The sequence below is a fragment of the Nelumbo lutea genome, chromosome 8 (genome assembly GCF_056320005.1).
Source record: "Nelumbo lutea isolate HS-2025 chromosome 8, American lotus-T2T, whole genome shotgun sequence".
Taxonomy (NCBI): Eukaryota; Viridiplantae; Streptophyta; class Magnoliopsida; order Proteales; family Nelumbonaceae; genus Nelumbo; species Nelumbo lutea.
The window spans coordinates 32,754,013-32,775,393 of NC_142691.1; the positions used below are offsets into that span (position 1 = coordinate 32,754,013).

Sequence of the window (21,381 nt, forward strand, 5' to 3'; positions counted from 1 at the left end):
AGCTAGCTCAATAAATTTTACCTAAAATCTATTTCTCTACAACTTGCCTTTCTTACTTTCTCTATCCAAATAACTACTCTCCTTAATTAGCTCAACTCATCTCTCTCTCTCTCTCTCTCTCTCTCTCTCCTAAGAGAATTCTTACCCTATTGAAAAGTCTCCTTAATAAAAACATTCATAACATCTCGCTTTATCACCTCTCTCCTAAAGTCCTAATTCTAAAACTCTCCTAAAGTCCTAATTCTAAAAAACCTCTCCTCATTCCTAAAATATTGCTCATAACCAACTTTTTTATACTCTTAATTAATTCCCACATTCCTACTTCTAACCAAGACACGTCTCTCTCTCTCTCTCTCTCTCTCTCTCTCTCTCTCTCTCTTCAATCCATTTAACTAAAGTGATGTATTTTGTTGGATCGGCCGGTTTGGTCTGGTTTTCTAAACATTGATTAATTAGTGATATATTACCAACAAATTAATTAATTACCAATAATACATAATTAATTTATTAATATCAAAATTAAAAAATTAATAATTTTTTTCATGAATAATTAAATTGATTATTAAATTAACTATTATTACTATTAATAATGTTAATCTATATATGTATATAGCAATATTTTTATAAATTAAGAGTAATAAAATTTATTAATTCATAATTGAGAATTATTAGTTATAAATATCAATTTATTAATATTTTTTAAAATATTAATTATAGAATTTAAAAATAATTATTAACTATCTTTGTATAATTAAAAAATACCATAAAATATTACTATTCTTAGTAATTATAATTACTATTAGTAACTATAAATTATAATTAATGCTATTAATTACTAAGGAGACTCTACAATGCATGAGTTTTGTTAAAAGAATTTAAGACAAAGGGAGCTAAGGGTGTGCCTTGGGTTGGGTGGGCTTAAATCGATAACGAGTTATTTAATTGCCTTAAAGACCCTCCTTGGAGAATTCATACTTTATTTGTTGACTGTCGTAAACCGTGTTCTTATTTCTCTTTATGCTCTACTCATGTTACATCTCCTTCTTGTAATCGAGTAACTCACAAGCTTGCTCAATATGCCATTAGGCATAACTGAGCCATGAGATGGTCTATCTTACCAGAATTTCTGCACTTTATTTCTCTCTTCAGATGTAACTCTCTTGTTGTTTGTTGAATGGAATTTGCCTTTGTGCTTCAGAAAAAGAAAAAGTATGTATTATACCTATTCAGTGATTCACATGATAGGCAATGTGGTCCATTAATTGTGTCGTTATTGTGGATCGGTGGATAAGGGTGCAAATGGGCTCAATACTACTAGTAGAAAGAGCCCGTGCTCAAATGGGAGGACAAGAAACCAATTGTAAATAATTCTTTATTGAATAATTGAGAAATTAAAAATGAAGGAAAAATTAATATAATTTTCAATTAAAAATTTAACTTCAGAAATTTACATTAATTCTGTACTACCTCATTTTTTGGGATAAATAACTCAATTTATTCATACTTGTTAAGTAATGGATACAAGAGAGAGCCCTTTGAAGTTTAAAATACTAATTTGTTTGTCTAACATGGTTTTAGGGTTCAACCCTGTGATACTTTTGGCAACATCAATTGGATACAATTTTTATGGAAAATTGAGAAGTGAGAGAACTGTGAGCCTTGATCACTTGATCGTTATTTTTACGCTAAAATTAAATTGATAAACCAAAATAGAGCACAGACAACTATTTCAACCATTTCAAGCAAAAAGAATCTCACTTATCTAGTGTGTTCTTTTTTGGTTTTCAAATGGTAGGGTTTTTTGCTCTTTATAGTTCTTTTCGTGTTATCTAGGGTTTCACTTCCTGAAATCCTCTTTTTCCATCTTCGGTTTGTGAAGCAATGGCCAATTCATTTCAATACTCGTCGGCCAAAAACAGTTTCCATACGATAGTCTCGATGATCCCTCGTCTATGGATCTCGTTCCAGAGTTGGTTGGCTCGTCCTTATCTCTTTGCCGTCTTCAATTTTATAACCATCATCATTGCAGCTTTGTCGAACTTCCAACAGAAACTCTTAGACAAGAGCGGAAGCGAATAAGATGAGAGTCGACCCGAGAAGCAGAGGCGGAAGGTTTCGCAAGGAGTTTGGTTGGAGATTAAAGAAATGGAAGAAATGCAGGTGGAGACAGACGAGAAAACAGTGGTTTTCGTTGAAAAATCCGATGTCATCGTCGGGGGTTGGTCGGATGTGTCCTGCGTGACCGATTTTGATGGGATAAAAAATATTTAATTTAATAAAATAATAAATAATTTTTTTAGTTTTAAAGTAAATTTTATAGAAATAAATCAATTTTGTTATTAAATAAAGATTACAAATCTTTTTCTCAATTTTCTAGTCGAACTTTGAGTTTTATATGGGAGTCAGGCTCGGGCCCATGATCTAGGTTTAATCCCAATTCTAGGGGAAAAAACGAGGGGGACCCTAGGAACCCATGGCCCCCCTTATGGCCCAAAAAATCCCCACTCTTCATGTATATTTTCACCTTCCCCCACTCCCCAGCCTAATGGCCATCCATATTTATTGCCCCTACCTTCCCCCACCCAAATCCACTTAGATTTTGGCCCCCTCATAAAAAATTCCTAAGGGAGAGACAAATAATTTGTTAGTAAAAATAAATTATTAAATAATTTAATAATTTAATAAATGAAATAAATAGAAATATATGAATAATAATTTATTTAACTTCTTTAGATAAATAAATCAATTATTTAATTTAATAAAATAAATAAATAAATATTCATTTACTATTGGGACATGACTGTTTAAGTTATCCTTCACCAAACCCGACCTATTAATAACCCTAAATATTCATTTACTTAGGCCAGGTTTTGTGTTTAGACCCAACCTAGGTCTAGGTCCACATATATACATGTATTTATATATATAGTATGTGCTATATGTACATATTATAGCAGATTCGATGGCCATCTATGTACAAGGTTGTCGAGTAGCTTGTATTGAGCTACCAAGGGCAGAAGTCTCTCAGTTGTCATTGTGGAAGGACCGAAGTTGTTTGGTCATCGAGTCCAGCACGAAGTGGATGCCCCCTCACCAGAAGCCTCGCGCTTTTGCCAAAGTGTGTCTGCTTCGGATGGGTTAGAGTCTGAACCCCGCACTAAGGCATTCACCTCAGTAGGGTGAGACTCTCGGCCTATGCCGAGGTCCCCACCTCAGCCCCAGTAGACTCTTCACTCTGGTCAAACATGCTACCCGTGCTAATGCTAAACATACTGAACTAGAGGAAATAGACAACAGGAAACAGAAACAAAGAAAGATGAACTCACCAAGTAGATCAAAGGAAGCGAAACGACCTCAAACACAAAAGGAACTAACACTGACCTAGAAGACTGAAGCGCGACCTCAACAAACTCAAGCACACAATGTATGGTGATAAAAATGGGCCCCTCTGGCCCTTATTTATAGCCACCACAATCGGGACTCAACGGTCGAGATCTACACGACTCGATGGCTCCCATGAAAACCGGCTGCACGCCACCCGAGATCGAAATCGGTTGAGAGCTTAAATTGACGTCCGCAGAATTTGTGAATGGTGTGGCATCCAAGTGGGTCATGAAGGTCCGACTGTAGAACCGCCCTCCGAACCACCTGGAAGTCGTTCCAAATCCACCTGGGCTCACCATGAACTCCCCGAATCGAGTTAGGACCCCTGGCACAGGGAGTGGGGGGCAATTGATGAGGGGAGATTTGGCCTGACCTAATAAGTAAAGGACACGTGGATGCGAGCTGCCATCCAAACGACAAATCAACATGTGGTGCCACATCAGTAGATTGCGGGACCTCAGGTGCTCGGTCACTTCGGAGCCGGAGCACCTCAGTACCCACGTATGCCGAGGTGCCACACAATTGAACCTAGAAGTTTGTCAGTTGTCTTCGAACTTCTCGGGATCACGTCGCGTAAATGTAGGCCTTATCCTCACCCCACCCGAATCGGAGGTGTAAGGAGTAGGGGAGAACGATCTCTCTCTTCGAAGGATGAAGGAAGGTCTGTGAGGGAGAAGTGGGCTCGAAGGGGAATGAGAGAGTTGTGTTTGTGTTTGAAGATGCCTATAGTGAGCTGCTTAAGATTTCTTTGTCCCCTAACCACAATGAGGACTCTCGTATTTATGAAGTGTTGGGGCCCCAAAAGGTAGGAGACAAGGACATTCGCTCTATATTGGGAAAGGAAATGTACTGCTTGTTGGCAATTATTAGATACGCTACTGGGTGTCACCACGTGTTTCATGAAGATATCCTCGGGGCCTTATCCCCGAGATCTTCATTACTTAGGAGGGCTACTACCTGTTCATGCACCATCATTAATCCTACTTGGGGATACTGACGTCACCGTCCGGAAGTCGATGTTCATTGGTGTCATGTGACGATTCACGAGGCATTTCTTTGTAATGATTCCATGTGTTTGGGTACACGTTTGGGTCTCGCCGTGGGTTTGGTTCGTTGTCCTCTTGATCCGTTGTGGGTGTGACCTCATCGCATAGTCGAGCATGCTCATGTCTTTGTGGGTGAATCTTTTTGAGGTCCGTTTAGCATGCTACGGGTTTATCGTAGAGATTGCGGTTAGAATGAAAGTTAATCGCAACGCGAGGTTGGTTGTTGATTCTTCGGAAGTATTTTTGTGGTACTGTTCTTGGTGTCTGAGTATTCTTTGAGGGTCTAAGTAAGTTGTATGTACCTACAGGAGGGAAACGGTAAGCCTTATTAATTGGTATGTTACCCTCATTCCAAAGCGGAACAGATCCCTATGTCATAGGCCGATGATTCCGGGAGCACTTTGTGAGATCCACAGCGGTCTTACTATATAAGGGAATCAACCCCGAGACTCAGGAACGCACGATTACTTGCTCACTAGCTTATTTGCATTCAAGCTTTCAGCTCACAACCAGAGTACAATACTGACTTAAGCATTAGAGCAACCTCGTCGGGTTAGCCACCTCGGGTTCTTTGATCCTTTATCTTGTAGCTTGGTCCAGCTCGCTACGCGACTGGTGTCCAAGTAATCTTCCAACTAGGAGCTTCCAAATCGCATACGATCAAAAGCCACAAGAATGGCGGTCAATGGTGTGTTTTCAATGGAGCTCATGGTATGTTTTCGATAGAGAAAGAGCTCATGGTATGTTTTCGCGTACCATCAAAAGCTTTGTGAATGATAGTCCAAGATTAATAAGATAATGCAATATGTTTGTTCTCTTCTCTTTTAATCAAAATGATTTCAATTGTTTTTTGGGTAAACTTCTTAAACTACCGTTATAGTTTAACTAATTGACTAAGTATATCCTTTTACTGTTTCTAACAATTGACTAGCTATACCCTTACAGTTAATATTTTGTCGAAATGCATACATTCGTGACGTATAATTTTTTTAAAACGTAATAAAGCTGGCTCGATCCTTAACCAGCAGCAACAATAGCCTCCTCCACCTCCGGCCTCCCCCCCCCCCCTCTCTCTCTCTCTCTCTGTTTTAATGGTTCTATTGAAAGAAAAATGATGGTGAGTTTGTTCTCCAATCTTTTCTCTAGGGATATACATCAGCGACCAACAAGTCATTCACTTCTCTATTGGAGGAAATCTCTTGTATTTCTTCTGCTTTGCCTATAAAAATTTTTGTTAATCTTTGTTGTAGTGTGTTTTGTCTTCTTTCTCACTCTCTCTCAATCAGATATTGGAATTTCACGAGGATGTTTGTTTGGCTCAGATAAAACAAGTGGTTGTCGAGCAGCGGCAGTCAAAACAGGTTCTTGTACCCAAAGACGACCAAAGCAGCTCAAGCCTATACATCTTAGTAGACTTCGACGGACAGAGGAAGCAAACTTCGACTAAGTTCAGAGACTTGAATAAGCTCAAGTTCATTATTATAGATCCGAAGACAATTGAAGCAGAGGAGCTCAAAATTGAGGTGTTCAGCGACAAGAAAAAGGGGAAGGATAGTGGAAGTGCTTGAAAAAACCATTTTCTCGGTCGAGTGAAGTTGTATGGAAGCCCTATTGTTGATTTCTTTTCTATATTGATCATTTTCCCTTTTTTAAGTTAGGATCAAAATTGATCATTTTCCAAAATTGAAGGGTCATTGTAGCCAAAAATCCATTTTCAATATGATTGTTTCACAAATTTATATTGCTTCCACTTAGGGGTGTAAACGGATTGAATTCAAATAGGATCATGCAATATCTAAATTTGTATCCGATTCGAAAATCCGATATCCAATAGATATTGAAAATTAATATCTGAATTCGAATATGATTAAATATTCAAATATTCAATTCGATTCGAATTCAATTAATTAATTATTTTGGATAATCAATAAATATATAAAATAATTATTTTATTGATATAAAGTATATAAATATATAAATTATCTATATAACTTAATTATTATATATAAATCATATAAAATATTTTATATATTATATATAAGAATTAAATAATTGGTTGAATTCAGATATTTATCAGATTGAATAAGGTCATATTCAAATTCGAATCTTATTTGATAAGAATAGAATATCCAAATTCAGCTAATTAGATATTCGAATTATCTAAATTCGATTTATAGACTATCGAATTCAAAATCGAATTTTCAAATACAATTCACACCCTAAGTCATCCCATGATCCCATCCTTTGATTTGCATCTAAGAGATGTTTTTCATAGATATTGACCATTATTGGATGTGATCTTGACCATTCATAGTGGCCCACATTAAAATCATGTGATCGGTTGGGATCTAACCTCTGATCTACGATAAATTCTCGAGTAGACTTTGAGAAAATCTATGATACGGAAAAGTAATATGGGAAGAGTTTTGATCAATCAAAACCCACCCATGAATTTTATAAATAATATCTGATTGGCTGTCATATTTATGATTGTAGTTTACTAATCGGTTGTTTTTCGGATATCTTTTCTATATCATACTCTAACTTTTTTTTTTAATTTATGATACGGAAAAGATATTATACCGAAAGAGTTTTGATCAAATTCTGTTTGGCTATCACATTTTGCCGACGCCGAGGAATTGATTTCAAAATTTTTCAAATTGGTTACTTCGTTTGAACTTAAAAAAAAAAAAAAAAGAAAAGAAAAAAAAGGCTCGGATTCTCTCCCTACGATCTATTACGCCGACACAAAAGTCAAAGCATAATTAGAAAATCAACCAATAATATTATAATACGTTTAACGCCCTAAAGCAATGCCACGACGTCATCCAAACGAAGAGTTTATTTGAGAGATGCCAAAGCACGATCACTTGAGTGCAGACGTCGCATCGTCACTCGACAAAGAGTGGAAACTGAAATACGGCCTTTTCCATTGGCACGCGTCGGTCAGTCCGATCAGAAGAACCGGTGGCCCGGTGGAAAAACTGCCTAAAGCTAAAAGAGAAGCAAAGCAAAGCAGAGGAGAACTGAGAACAGAGGTGGAAGGTACGAAGAGGAGCCGCCTGGCGCGAGAACCGAAGAAACGTGTTTCCAGGGCTTTTTGTCTCGATTTGATATCTCTCTCTTTTCGCCTCCGTCCTCCCTCACTCTCCCTTGACCAGTCGATTGTTGTATTGGAGAGGTTTTAGTTTTGATTACTTCAGTGGACTTGATTTGTGGTGGCGTGTATCGGGGCCGGGGGGAGTGATTTGGGGTTTCAGTTCTGGCTGAGTTTGGGTCGGTTGAGGTCCGATTCGGGGTGACTCGGACGAAGAAGGTTAGGGTTAGAGTAAAGGATCGATTGATGGATTGGTGGCAGAAGATGATTTTCCCGATGAGGAGAGTCTGGGTTGCTGTTGCTGCTCGAGTCAGGTCTCGGAAAAACGGTGAGTTCTCTACTCAACTTCTTCTTCTTCGCGGATGTACCGAATAGTGAATTTAATTAAGGAAATTGGTTGGATTTGGATTAACGAAGTGTGGACTGTGGAGTGGAGAAGCTACCGTGCGCATGCAGTACATGGCGCGCGCCAAGCAGAGATCAGACCATTCCGATCTTGCTCTGATCGTTAGCAGTTCAGATGGTCTGGGTCGATTAAGCTCCACGTTCCACCGGCGCATGTTAGCATTAACTATCAATCTTCTTTCGCACTGTTTTTTTGATAATTGATAATGATAATTGTTTCTTTTTTTTTTCGTTTGTTCTGGTTCATGCTTTCGTTCATCGATATATAATTTAATTTTTTTATTCTTGATTTCTATTATGAAATGCAGTTCTACAACTTTTTGCTTTTCTCAGTAAAATAGGAGAAATTATTGAGTTTTTATTTTTTTGGAAAGTTAATAAATTAAAGAAATTCTTTTTCTTTTTGGTTGAAAAAAAATAAATTAAAGAAATTCTTTTTCTTTTTGGTTGAAAAACATAAATTAAAGAAATTCTTTTTCTTTTTTATTCTCATTTTTATCCAAAGCGAGAGCTCTCCAGATACCAACCATTGGATCAGAACCCGACAGACACTGCGTTTGTGGGTACCATTCCAACGGCTGAAAGGGCATTTGCTCTTGTAGTATCTAAACCAAAAGGAGACCGTCGGATGGTAGTTTAACGTGTCTGTCGAAATCCAACGGTCGAGCAGTCGACTGCATGACTTGTAGTAAGTTGTCGCGCCTTTTGTAAAAGATGTGTCGGTGTGTTGATGTAAACTCATCTCCTGCAATTATGGTGATGGGTAGCATACCGTGCATGCGCGTCACGTGTCGTTCATCATCGATATTAGGAAGAATAAGTCATGATGAATCATGAAACCATTTAATTCGGGTTTGTTCTTGGGAGTCTTGGAGATGTGCGGTTGGACTTGAATATTCTGTTGATACTTCCTCTTTCTGAATCGGACCAGTCGGTTGGACCAGTTGATTCATGACCAGTCAATTCATCACACCCCAATAATCATATTTGCTAAAACTAGCTGACCAGTTGGTTTAACTACTAAATTGTTCTTAATTCATGAAACCGTTCGGGCCATTAAATAATTAAAATTTTAAAATACATTTGACAAGACTTGAACTCATGACTTTTATGTTTATATATTGTTAAATTACCATTAGTCATAAAATGTCATTAATGTAAAATTACATCAATGGAATTCAACATTGATGTGTAAAATTACGTCAATTTAGTATTTATTTATGTAAAACTCAAATGATGGGGAGGTTTACATCGACTTTCAATTTTAAACAAAACACGGATCGGGAGTGGAGTTTTACAGTGGCCCGTTTTTACACTGAAAACAAACACAACCTTAATGACTGTTTATCGTGTATATTACCTCATTATACATGTATTCTAAAGAAAATATAAATTAAGAGACTTGAACTCTCATCATTTGTTTTAAAAATTAAGAAAGTTGTCATCCATCCATCATATCTAATTATATTAAAAGTTGCAAAAATATATTATATACAGCATTTATATGACCTATATTATACATGCATGTCATCATGGTTCGACCTTGGTTGAACCTATGACCCATGAATGTTTCCTTTCTCCGGTTCTATGTCCGGTCCAGTCCTTTGAATATTGGAAAATCTATTGCTTTGTGTTTTAGTGATAGGTTATTATATCTTCAAATGTTATCATCCAATAGAATTCTATGGGGTCAGTTGCATTAATCTTACAAGAATCGGGATTTGCTCCTTACATCAATGTCACAGCTTTTTCAGTCCTATACTTTATGTTGTCATTAATGTAGAGATGTTCCCAATGCATGACTGTGATAGGCCATGAGGTTGGTGTGCATAGAGCAAATCTATTTGTTTAAGTAGATGCATTTTGAAAAAGTATTTATTTTGAACATTCTGTTGTTATGTGTATTATAATTGAATCTGGAGATATACTATAAAATGGCCTGTACAACGGACTATGTAGTCCAATCAGGAGTGGACATGCATGTTATCCGTAAAGTTTGTACTTTTTTTGGAGTGAACATGAATGGATTAGATGTCCGTTTGTACAAGTATTCTTTGTAGCGGATCTTGTTTGATTGAACCATTCATGGCAGTCACTGTCATGTTGGATTTTTTTTTTTGAAAGGGTTGCAATTTGATAGAAAACATTGCTCCTAATTAAGCATAATAGCCAAACAACATTTATGTAGTAGATGATTTAGTTGATTTTGAGTTGAAAACCAAAATGCCCACAAATTGTAGAAAATTTAGGACTCTTCTTTAGTTGAGGACATTAGCCAATAAGTTACTTTTATAAGAGTTTTACTTAAGGGATTTACAAACCAATTTTCAAAACATTGGTGAGCCAATTGGGTGTGATGGAATAGACCTTGGCCTATTCTCTAATCAAATTCATTTTATTGGAATATTTTTTATCTGGGCTTAATACAATGATAAAGAATCCAATGCTAGAGTTTGGGATCCTATTCGCTTTGGTATGTGATTCCAATCAACAATTCTCCTCTATAAACAATTCAATCGTTTTGGTGTGGGAACCTACTATATCTCAACATGATTTATGTTTTGATATGGAAAATTATATATAGGTACCTTGTTTAAGGGCTTGAACTTTCAGGTGAAACATTCAAGTACCCTGAACTTAGAGAAATACATGGTCAAATTTGACCGTTAGCATTTCGTCAATCGTCTTGGATAGGTGGTGTCAATGTGCACTTTTAAAACTTTTAAAATTTCAAAAATACCCTTCTCACCAACCTCCCATTAAACTTTCATTCTCTCTTCCTTGTTGCCATGGGTTCGATTTTAGCAATAATCTTCTTGGCACCATTGCTGACACTGAAAACATTGGGTTTAAAAGTGGGTAAGAAGAAGGCAGTCCGTTGAAGAGCCCGCCATCATACTCTCCCTTTCCCCCTTTTTCCTATTCTTGAATTTCATCATATCCTTTTCAAAGTTTGAAGTCCTTCGCATTCACAAGTCACAAACAAGGTGGTTATCGGTTCAAAAGATAAGGAAATTATAATAATTTGAGGGAAGGAAGCTTATATAGAAAGTGGTGACAACTAGGGGTGAGCATTTGGTTTATTTGAAAAAAATAAAAACCAAAATCAAAACCGAATTTTAGAAAAACTGAAATAACCGAAACTGAAATTTTCGGTTTGGTTTTTGGTTATTTCGGTTAAAACCGAAATTTAATAACATAGATAATATATTATATATTATGTTGCATATTATATATTATATCTTACACATTATATATTATATATTACATATTATATACTAAAGTTCGATTTATTTAGTTAACTAAATTTGTAATTCTAAAATCTGAAGACGAAACCGAAATATTCAAAAACCGAATAAACCAAAATCAAAATTTTTGGTTCGATTTTTTGGTTTTAAGTTGTTAACCAAATAATGCTCATCCCTAGTGACAACCATGGTAGAATCACCTCCAACATCTTTATTCTCATATTGAAATGCGCAAACAAGTAAGGGCCTGTTGATTGATATTCAATGCCTTGTCACATGCAATTCGTGAAAACTGAAATTATGTCAAATAAATAGTAAAAATGCAAATAATCCAATCTTTGACTGTCATAACACATGCCACATAGTTTGGCTTCCATCTTGGTGTGGAAAGTTCACTACTATGGTTGTAGCACATGATACACATACTGAGGTTCTCAATGTCTCAAGTTAGTTTGGAGGAAGTGAGTTCAATAAGAATTGTAATACACTTGTGTATTCGTGAAGAAACAGCTGAACCTAGGAACCACCATTGATGTACATAATGTGATTATTTTTGTTTCCTTTTCATTTTTAAAACTTTTTAGGACTTCAATATCCACATGAATGGATGTATTTACATCAAATCATTGGGGCTTGGGTTGATCTGAGGTTCAGAGAATATAGCCTGTTCTTTGTTTTGGATACCTCCCCTTTAATCAATAGAGAAAAGTCTTTGTAATTTGCTTTATTTTTTTTTTCCAAAGTAGTGGTATCGATCTTAAATAAATTGGAAAATAATGTGCAATTTGGTAATTTTATCACCCATTGTGATGTTAGTTAATGATGGTGGACTTGTGTGCATATTTCCTGAAGTTTAATATACTTGGTTGTCACACTTGAATGTTCAAGCCCTTAAGTATCACACTATCCACGAAGTACATGTATTTATTTGTAATTTACCCTAAAAAGTTTAGCATTAAAGTTCCAAAATGGGTAAAAGCAACACATGATTATACTTATCTAATTATGCTATTTTTGGTCTTGTTGGGTCATAAATTGTTTTGCACATGGCATCTTTTATTCTTTGTGCTTTATTCATGGTGTTATGTTTTTAATTTATTGGATAAAAGCTGCTTTAGCTAGTGGCATTAATGTTCTAGAAAAGGAAAATCAAAAGAAGAGAACAACCTTTCCACATAGTTGTCAAGGCGATGCCTAGGCGACAAGGCATCCTTTGAGGCTCGCCTCACTTAATTGCCAAGCAGTTTTGTATTATGTATTGTAAAATACTTTTTTTTATTCTTTATTTTTTGACATTATACTTATAAAATAGGCACTATTAAACTAAAATGTTCATTTTGTGTGTTTATATACTATGGTACCTAAGGAATTAACCTAGGATCTATGTTTTCTATATAAAAAAATCCATCGCCTAGGCGATTAGGCGACTCCTAACACCCAGCCTTGCTTTGGCGCCTTGAAAACTATGCCTTTTTGTGAAAAATTAGAGTTTGGACCATTCAAGTCAACCTAGGGTACATAAGATGTTGTTTGCTAAGTGGAATTGATTCGGTAGGGCTACTTGTTCAGTTGTCCAATTTGAAGAATTTCAACTGCATCAAGCTCGGGTTAGGGTTTTTTGCTTTCTCATCTTGCCACATTATATAGTGGAAGAATCGACTTGTCTCCATGTTTGTTTTTAGGAATAACTAGAAGACGGGCACATGCATTGCACATGATAGTTTTAGATGTTTATGTAAATAATAATAATTTTCCAGTTATTTACAAATATTTTATACTCTTTGTATAAAAATAATTTTCCTTTTACAAAATTTATATATTTTTCACACACATATATATATATATATATTGTATTTTTTATATTTTTTAATTTTTCTTATTTTATTATGATATAAAGGGTTGACACATTTTGACCTAAGGCCTCGTTCGTTTACTGATAAATAAGCTTGGGAAAGTTGGTCAATGGGTATCTTTTTCCTATTAACCAACTTTACAATGTTCTTTTTGCATTTACTAATGGGCTCCATGGTAAAATACACTCTACTTCCCTAGGTGAGTAACTTTCCCGGTTAGGGAGAAATTTTATAAAGCATAATGGGACAACTTTGCCCATTTTTATATTAACTTTTTATGGGTAAAAATGTCATTCTATTATTGACCTCGGAATCCTAGAAACCAAAAGAACATGGGTAAGTGCACTTATGTTACAAAGATGCAAACAAACAAGGCCTAAGAGGTTTAATTGTTGATCTACCACCAAATAGGAAAACAAGTTCACTTTTGGGTCAATTTTAAATTTTGTATTTCATTTTCAACATCGATGAAGCAATTATTTTTTATGACAGTTATTTTCTTTAAAATGATTAATATAAAATATTAGTGTTGTGTCCAATTTTTTTAATTTTTGAAAAAATTTATTATTCAACTATGTTAACATGGGTTGACCCATTTGATCGCATTCAATTCCCTTTCATTAAATCTTATATTTAAAGTATTAACTCTCAATCTTTCACATTGAGTCTTACATTTAAGCTATTTATTAGTGAGAAAAAATAGCTTAAATGTAAGATTCAGGGAGTTTATACTTTAAATAAGATTTAATGAAAGGGAATTGAATGAGGTGAAAAGTAATAGTTAAAAACCAAATTAAAAAATAGTGGGTATTTTAGTTAAGAGTAGAATTCAATGAGAGATAATGAAAATTAATGCCTTAATTATAAAACTTAATAAGAAGGAATTGAATGTGTTGAAAATAATAGTTAAAATTACATTTTCTATCTTCACATTTAGAGATGAAGCAATTTAAAAAATACGTGTATTTATAGATAGATTTTTAAAATTGGAGGTGATTATAGAAGTGATTTTTATATAGATGAATAGATAGATAGGTTTTTACAATTGGAGATTATTATAGAAGTGATTTTTGATATGATAGTGATGTTGTGATGTGTCCATTTTAATGATGTCCAAATGTTTTAAAAGCGTAAGGCCTAGGGGTCAATTTGCGCTTGAGGCACAAGGCGACGTGTGCATCATTTTAAGCAAGGCGCAAAAAATAAAAAAGGTTAAAAATAAAAAAAATAAAAAAAATGCAAAAATTTAATAAATACGATATTAATAAAATATAAACTTTAATTTTAAAATAAATAATTTAAAAAACCTATTATCTAATATTAAAATACATAAATATAACATGTAAAACATATTCAAATGAAAATTTAAAAATAAAATCAAATATATAAAACATTTTCAAGCATATAAAACCCATAATCTCTTTTTTTTCTCTCAATTAGATTACTTCAAGTAACTAATGTGATGTAAAACATATTGCATTCCTGATTCTACGAGTCACCTTTGTACCACGCCCCTTGAGGCAAGCTCAAATAACTCCACGTTAAGTCTTAAATTCTTAGTTCTCACAAAAAAAAATGATTTTATAATTTTTATTGTTTTTTAAGAAGGTATTTTATTAGGATGAATGAATGAACAACATTACCAAATAGGGGCCTAATATGGGGATTCGATGGCGAAACCCCTGGCCCAGCCACTAGACAAAAAAAAAAAGTGAAAACGTTTCAAAAAGTGCATGCTTGGGCCGAGGCACAAGGTGCACTAGGCGCATGCCTAAACGCACTAATCATGCGTCTTTTGAAAGGGCTGCGCCTAGGACCTGGGCGAGGCACCTATCTTGAAATGCGCCTCGTCTATGTGCCTAAGCACGCCTTTTAAATCACTGATCCAAACACATGGTAGGAAGCATATAAAAAAAGATGTCATGTTGCTATTTTTTTGTTTTGTTTTGTTTGTTTTTTTTTTGTCAACTTAAACCTGACAATCTGTTATTTGACAAAATAGTTGTAATCTTACCAAACACCCACTAATCTGGTCAGATGATGAATTGTTCAGAAATTGCATAAACCAGGTGTTCACTAGCTTTCCTCTAATTGCTATAGTCAATGGCCTAGAAGATTTGAGTTCAAAGATCTAATGATCCATAGTGATCTGAATATTGTCTCTACTGTTGCTTTGGGAAGGAAATGGGCTTTTAAAGCTGCGTGACGATTTGAACTGATCTAATGATCCATCGTAATCTGAATATTGTCTTTACTGTTGTTTTGGGCAGGAAGTGGGCTTTTAAAGCTGCATGACGATGTACAGACATGCGGATACGAAGATGTGCAGGTGATGTGGGAGATGCTGAGGAGGTCGGAGTCGGAGCTGATGGCTAACCCTCCCAAACGCAAGCAACGACCCCTTTGGAGGGTCTTCATTTGGTCGAATAACACATCACCCTCTCCTTCGCTAAACCGTGTCTGAACTCTGAAGAAAAATATGATCAACACGAAGTCACGAATATATATAATAATATAATAATTATATATATCCCTATATACAACATCTCATCTCAAATGAATAAGTTCAGACCGCCCAATCGTCCCAATAACCAGAGTTTACAGAGACCTTTTTTAAGTGTAAATGTTATCTTGGACTATTTGGGAAGCGCAGCCCGCTCATGAGGCAGACCCCATACTATGACGGTCTTAGATTTTACTCTCTCTCTTTTAGATATTTAAGGAATAATATATTTTCTATGCACATGTAAGGGATATATATATATATATATATCTATTGGTTAAGCCCTTTACAAAAAGGTATTAGGGGTTTTGTCCACTCCCTTTGGAAAGAGTACAACTATCAATATATATAAAATAATACAGTACAATATTTTATATTGTATATATTTGTACTTGTAATCTTTTTCAGTGGAGTTATTTACCTCAAAATCCATAGTGTTATTATACGGTTTAGGTTGTGTCAAGGGGGAGATTCTGGGGATGTTGTCTATAGGGGGTGAAGATAGATAGATTTGTAGAATTAATAAATGAATTCTGAGGTAGACTGGACTATAAAAAGGCCTAATTTCAAATGGAAAGAATGTCATTACTAGAAATTACTTGTTTTCTTCTCTGGGTCAAATGCATTTAATGTTCTATAGCCCTTGAGTCCGAACACAGGGTCCCAACTACCAGTGCAGCTGTGCATTGGGAACATCTCACCCTGAAGGACAAGGGAAATGTTCCTCATTCATGGCTGTAATGAGTGTTGGGACTGGTTGGGACCGGATGTGTAATGGCTGTAATGTTCCCAACACAGCCATTGCATTGGTATGATACTTATGATCTTGTCTCATCTCTTAGACATAGGATTTGTACTAATTGTACACTAATGAATTAGACTTCATCAAAATTCATGGGAATGCTTTTGATTAGTCAACAATTTTAAATAACTAGATCTTTTGGTATCATATCCCCACTCTCGCACGAGTTTGACCAATCAAAACCACCCCCACGATTTTTTATGAGTTCTCATTGATTAGTGATAACTTGGTATAAGTCATTATACAGTATATTTAGAGTCGGGTCAGTGGCCAGTGGGGCTAATGGATGCAGGGAGCACATGTGAGGCCACTGGCATTCATAATATGATATAGCTTGCTCCTGTGGTTTATCCACCTCAAATGAAGGAATGTCAAATCACCAACTACTGGGTGTTTGCCGGTAGTTGGTTAGTGTTAACTTAGTATAAATCATTAAATAGTAGGAGACCAAGAGTTGGGTTAGTGGGACTAGTGGTTAGGGATGTACATATGAGGCCACTGGCATTCATAATAGGAAGAGTGACCGTTCAGTCCACGTCAGAATTCTTAATCCTAGTGTACAGGTGGGATGAATCCTGACCCCATTGATGCCAAATTCAGGTAGGATGCGATTTATAAGGGGGGGGTTACTAGTAGACTGGGAATTGGGATCTGCCCTCACATAGGGCGCCTTATAATGACTTCACAGACATCCCACCATGCATTGAGAACATCTCTTGTAAATAATAACACATAAGTACGGGAAATGTTTCAAATGCACGGTGGGATGTGCCTGTGAGGTTGGTGTGGACTGTGGTGTACTTCTCCGTTCATACCTAATGTCAAATCACCAACTACCGGATGTTGGTGATTAGAGATGCAAGTTTTTAAATACTGGACTTTATAATCGACTTTGGGCTGGACTGTACGTTGGGGTGGCAAAGATTACTACCCACAAGTTTGTAAAGTACTGGACTTGATTTTTGGCTGCATTGAGGACATTGTGCCCATTCTTCAATTGTTTTTTCTTTGGGAGGAAAGCCTGGTTAACAATCTACAAAAACTCCGTTCTGTCCTCGATCAGTTCAGATTGGAGCTTGGATAATTTCAAGGGCATTACAGAGAACAACTTGTGGCAAGTAAAATCACGATAGTCTGTTTGGTTCAGACAGGAAAATCACAACTCAGGGTCCATTTGGTTTGTAGTCGGAATTGGAATTGGAATCGAAACCTGAATGGTCCATTCCCATAGTCTGTTTGGTTCAGACAGGAATGGGAATGAAAATTAAAATCGGCAGGAATGTGATTTCATTCCCGAGGGAAGGGCAGAGAATGACCATTCCCTCAAATGGAAGAATGCCATTCTAGCAGGAATGTGAATGTGATTCCTATTCCACCCAACCAAACAGTTGGAATCAGAATAGCCCATTCCGGTTCCAATTCCAGACCCCTATTCCTGCAAACCAAACGGACCCTCAGATTGTTTCCATAGCAGAAAAACAATTGATGAATAAGGTTTAGATAAAAGAAGAATATAAAGGTCTGCCTGATTGTTGCCCCCTTGATACCTTTCTCGGCCATTTAGCTTTAGAGCCCTCATGAAAGAGTGTTAGCCCTTCAAAGAATTCAGATTAGTTGAAAGTGATGGTTGTTCAGTCAGCTGTGGTATCAATGATAATGTTTTACGCCAATAATAAATTCATGGGCTCAAATGTGAAAGGTGTGGATCCCATGTATTTTATTACTAGTGTGGAACATTATCATTGGTTCCACAGCCTACTGAACAGCCATCACATTCAGCTAATCCTTGCTCTCCTTCCAACCTAAACATTTGTTTTGACCAAAAAACCCATGTTCTTTTTTGTGGATGTTGAAAGGGGGGAAAGTTGGTCAATGGGATTTTGGTTCCTATTGACTAAAAAACCCATATTCTTTTTTTTAAATTTATGTGGGGACCAAGGAAAATTTATTTTCTTGGCCCATCTCTCAAATGGGAAAGGTGGGTAAATAACTTTCCCACCTGAGAGAAAGTTCCCAATACTTGGATGGGCAAAAAATGCTCCTTTTAATAATGGATTTTTATGGCTACAATGGTCATTGTCTTATTTACCTGGGAAATAAAAAACATGCATAAGTAACTTACCAAAAAGTGAACGAGGCCTACCTGAAAAAATTAGTAGCATGACTCGTTGCTGAGATGGTCACTCGGCATCTCTACAAATATGGAGGCATGGTGTCAAATTAGCATACTTTCAGGCTTTCTTTCTGTGATATGGCTAGTGGACCTCATGTGCACTTTGTTCTATCCCCACCCCTTAATTCTCATGCCATGTGTAACATGTAATTCCCTAAAAGAAAGAAAAAAGATTCATGAGTTTCAACCCATATTTGGAAAGAAAAAAAAGGAACAAAGTGATCTCTAAGCCCAGACCTAGAAATAGAGCAACTCGTCAACAAGACGATGCTCTAAGTAACAATAGTAACTTTCTAAACCTAACCCAAGGGACTAGAGGTGTAATGTGGGTTGGGACTAGAGCGGACATCCTTGACAGAGACCATGGGAAGGAAAAATCTTTTCACAATGTTCTCCATTGAAGATGATCTTGTAGTGATCAAAAGCAACGCAAGTAGAGATTAACTCATAGAAATGTTTTGAGAAGTCTCTAAGACTTAAGGTGAGAAGGGAATTCCATTATGCCTTATCATATGCCTTCAATAGGTACAATTTAAGCATGAAATTCCCATAGTGTCCTTTCAGTTTGTTCATGGAATGCATTGTTGTGTAGCCTAGCATTGTCAGTTTGGGTTTGTTTGTGTTATGTCATGATAATTATTTGTGTAACTTCCTTCTTGGGCTAAATAGGGCTAGGCTTATTTTGCTTTTATGTTTTCTTGTTTCCTACTAATTAGGGGTAGATTTGTCATCATATATCTTTCTTATTGCCCTAATATAAAAGTCTATTTTGGAGGGTTGGAGAGTAAGGCCGCCCATTTCTTTTAAACCTCTCTTCTCCTATTTTCTCTTCTTTTTCTATAGAACTAAATACAAACATGGTATCAGAGCATTGATGCTATCTTCTTCATGTTGGAAGGATAAGAATCCTTTATATGGATGGTTGAACCATACTAGATCACTAGGCGAATTTCAAAAATTTTTCTAACCCTTTTGAGAATCGATTTCCTAATGATTTTGAAAACTAAATTTTCCAGATCGATCTTGCATTGAATTGGTCCAAATTTAAAACCAAATTGAAAGCAAATTATAGTTGATATGGAGACCACAAATCACATGTCTCAAGGTGGAATTTCACAAAAATATATCAGTCCCAAAATCAGCCTCCAACTGAAGATGGCACAGTCTGTGGGAGAAACTAATTCAACAACACTTGTTCTAGCAATTCTGCTATCCAACTTACTTGGATCGAGTGGGATGTGTGAGCCTGAATTTGTTCAATGTTTTTTTTTTGTAAAAATATAGAAGAAAACCGACAAAATTCAATTCTTGAAAGCCTAGATCAAAATAGGGTTTTTTGAGAAACAAGAGAGAAGAGAAAAGAACAAGAAGTGGAGTAGTTCTAAACTAGTTCGCCCAATTCTCTCTTTATCTCTTTATGGAGCAAACTCCTAATCCTTAGGAGATGATCTATTTGGATCATAAACTTTCTTTCCTTAATAGATAAAAGTTATCCTCTTAAGAGGATAAATGTTCCATAAACAGATCCATGCCCAGCTTTAACCCAAATCATGTCATGTAACCACTTAATTAATCATATTAATAATGGCCCTTAGGCCCATTTCTCTTAAAGGCTCACATCCCTAAGTATTGCATGTCCCCTTTGGGATTGATATTGTATGGTGTGGGACCCCACAAAGGTCTCACACAAGTCCATGAGGGTTTAGCCCCACCTTTGAAAGAGATTAGCCCGAATTCACTACTTAGGGCAGTGAACCTCTAAGCCCACCAGCATGGGCTTAGTCTGCACCCAACATATATACTTAAATGATCTTTGGATTTAGCCACTCTATTAAGACCTAAGGATAATAGACTTATGTAATATAAAGCCCATCAAGTAATCAGTCTTATAATGGTCTCTTACACTTAACCTCTTGGCTCATAATGATCACAACACTGCTCGATAGGGAAGAACTTCTCCCCTATCACATTCTCTGCTCAAATGGATCTCGAGATTAAAAACCTTTTGCAACATTTTTCATAAAATAGTAATATAGTATATAAATATATTTTGCAAAACTAGATTTCAAATACAGATAAAATCAACTACCAATAGTTTTCCACCAGAGAAAGTGTAAACCATGATATTCACTTTGTCCGGCAAAGGGGTCAATCCTATCACTATGATCACCCACTCAAGTGATTTCCCAAACATCTCTAACATGCCTAGGTATTTAATCCTTAATGGATCTCGCTGGTTTGAAGGGATAAGAGATCCATCATATGGATGGCCGAACCATGCAGGGTGGTTGGGCAAATTTTCAAAAAAATTCTTTCTCCCATCCGGCTATTCCCTAATTTAGAAAACTATATTTTTACGGTTCATTCTTGAAACAAACTGAAGCAAATCTAAAACTAAAAGGAAGCAAGTAGGGATATATCTGATATGGAATAACAGTAACTCCCAACATAGGTTTTCACACCAGAAGAGATTACCAAATCCGCATCCACTGAAGATGACATAGCAAATGTTGAGGAAGGATCAACAAGATGGGTTCTTCAGTAAGAACTTGTACGGTTGTGTGAGCACAATTTCAGGATGCTTCTTCACCAAGTAATAATATCAAGAACAGTTCTTGATCACACCAAGAGGTGGAGGTTGAAATAGTCTGGGCGACAAGAGCATAGAGAGAAAAAGATTGCAGAAAAGAAGTGATCTTTCTGTAGAATTCACCCCCTTATTTATAACCTTCCCTGGATCAGCTTCATAATCCAATTAGGAATGAGTTTCTTGATCCAAATTTTATATTTGGATTTGGACTCTCAAGTGTATAAGACTTATCTTATCCAATTGCTAATACTAATTAGATTATAAACCCAAATTTGCCTAT

General features: G+C 36.0%; 2 long non-coding RNA genes across 2 annotated transcripts; both read left to right on the forward strand.

The window, feature by feature from the left end:
- Positions 1-5,440: 5,440 nt before the first annotated feature.
- Positions 5,441-6,169, forward strand: LOC148843738 (uncharacterized). Its single transcript, XR_016103381.1, has 2 exons — positions 5,441-5,547; positions 5,753-6,169. It is a non-coding gene; the product is annotated as an uncharacterized LOC148843738 (long non-coding RNA).
- Positions 6,170-7,239: 1,070 nt separating this feature from the next.
- On the forward strand, positions 7,240-15,964 carry LOC148843739 (uncharacterized). The gene is made up of 2 exons (XR_016103382.1): positions 7,240-7,855; positions 15,304-15,964. It is a non-coding gene; the product is annotated as an uncharacterized LOC148843739 (long non-coding RNA).
- The last annotated feature ends 5,417 nt before the right edge of the window (positions 15,965-21,381 follow it).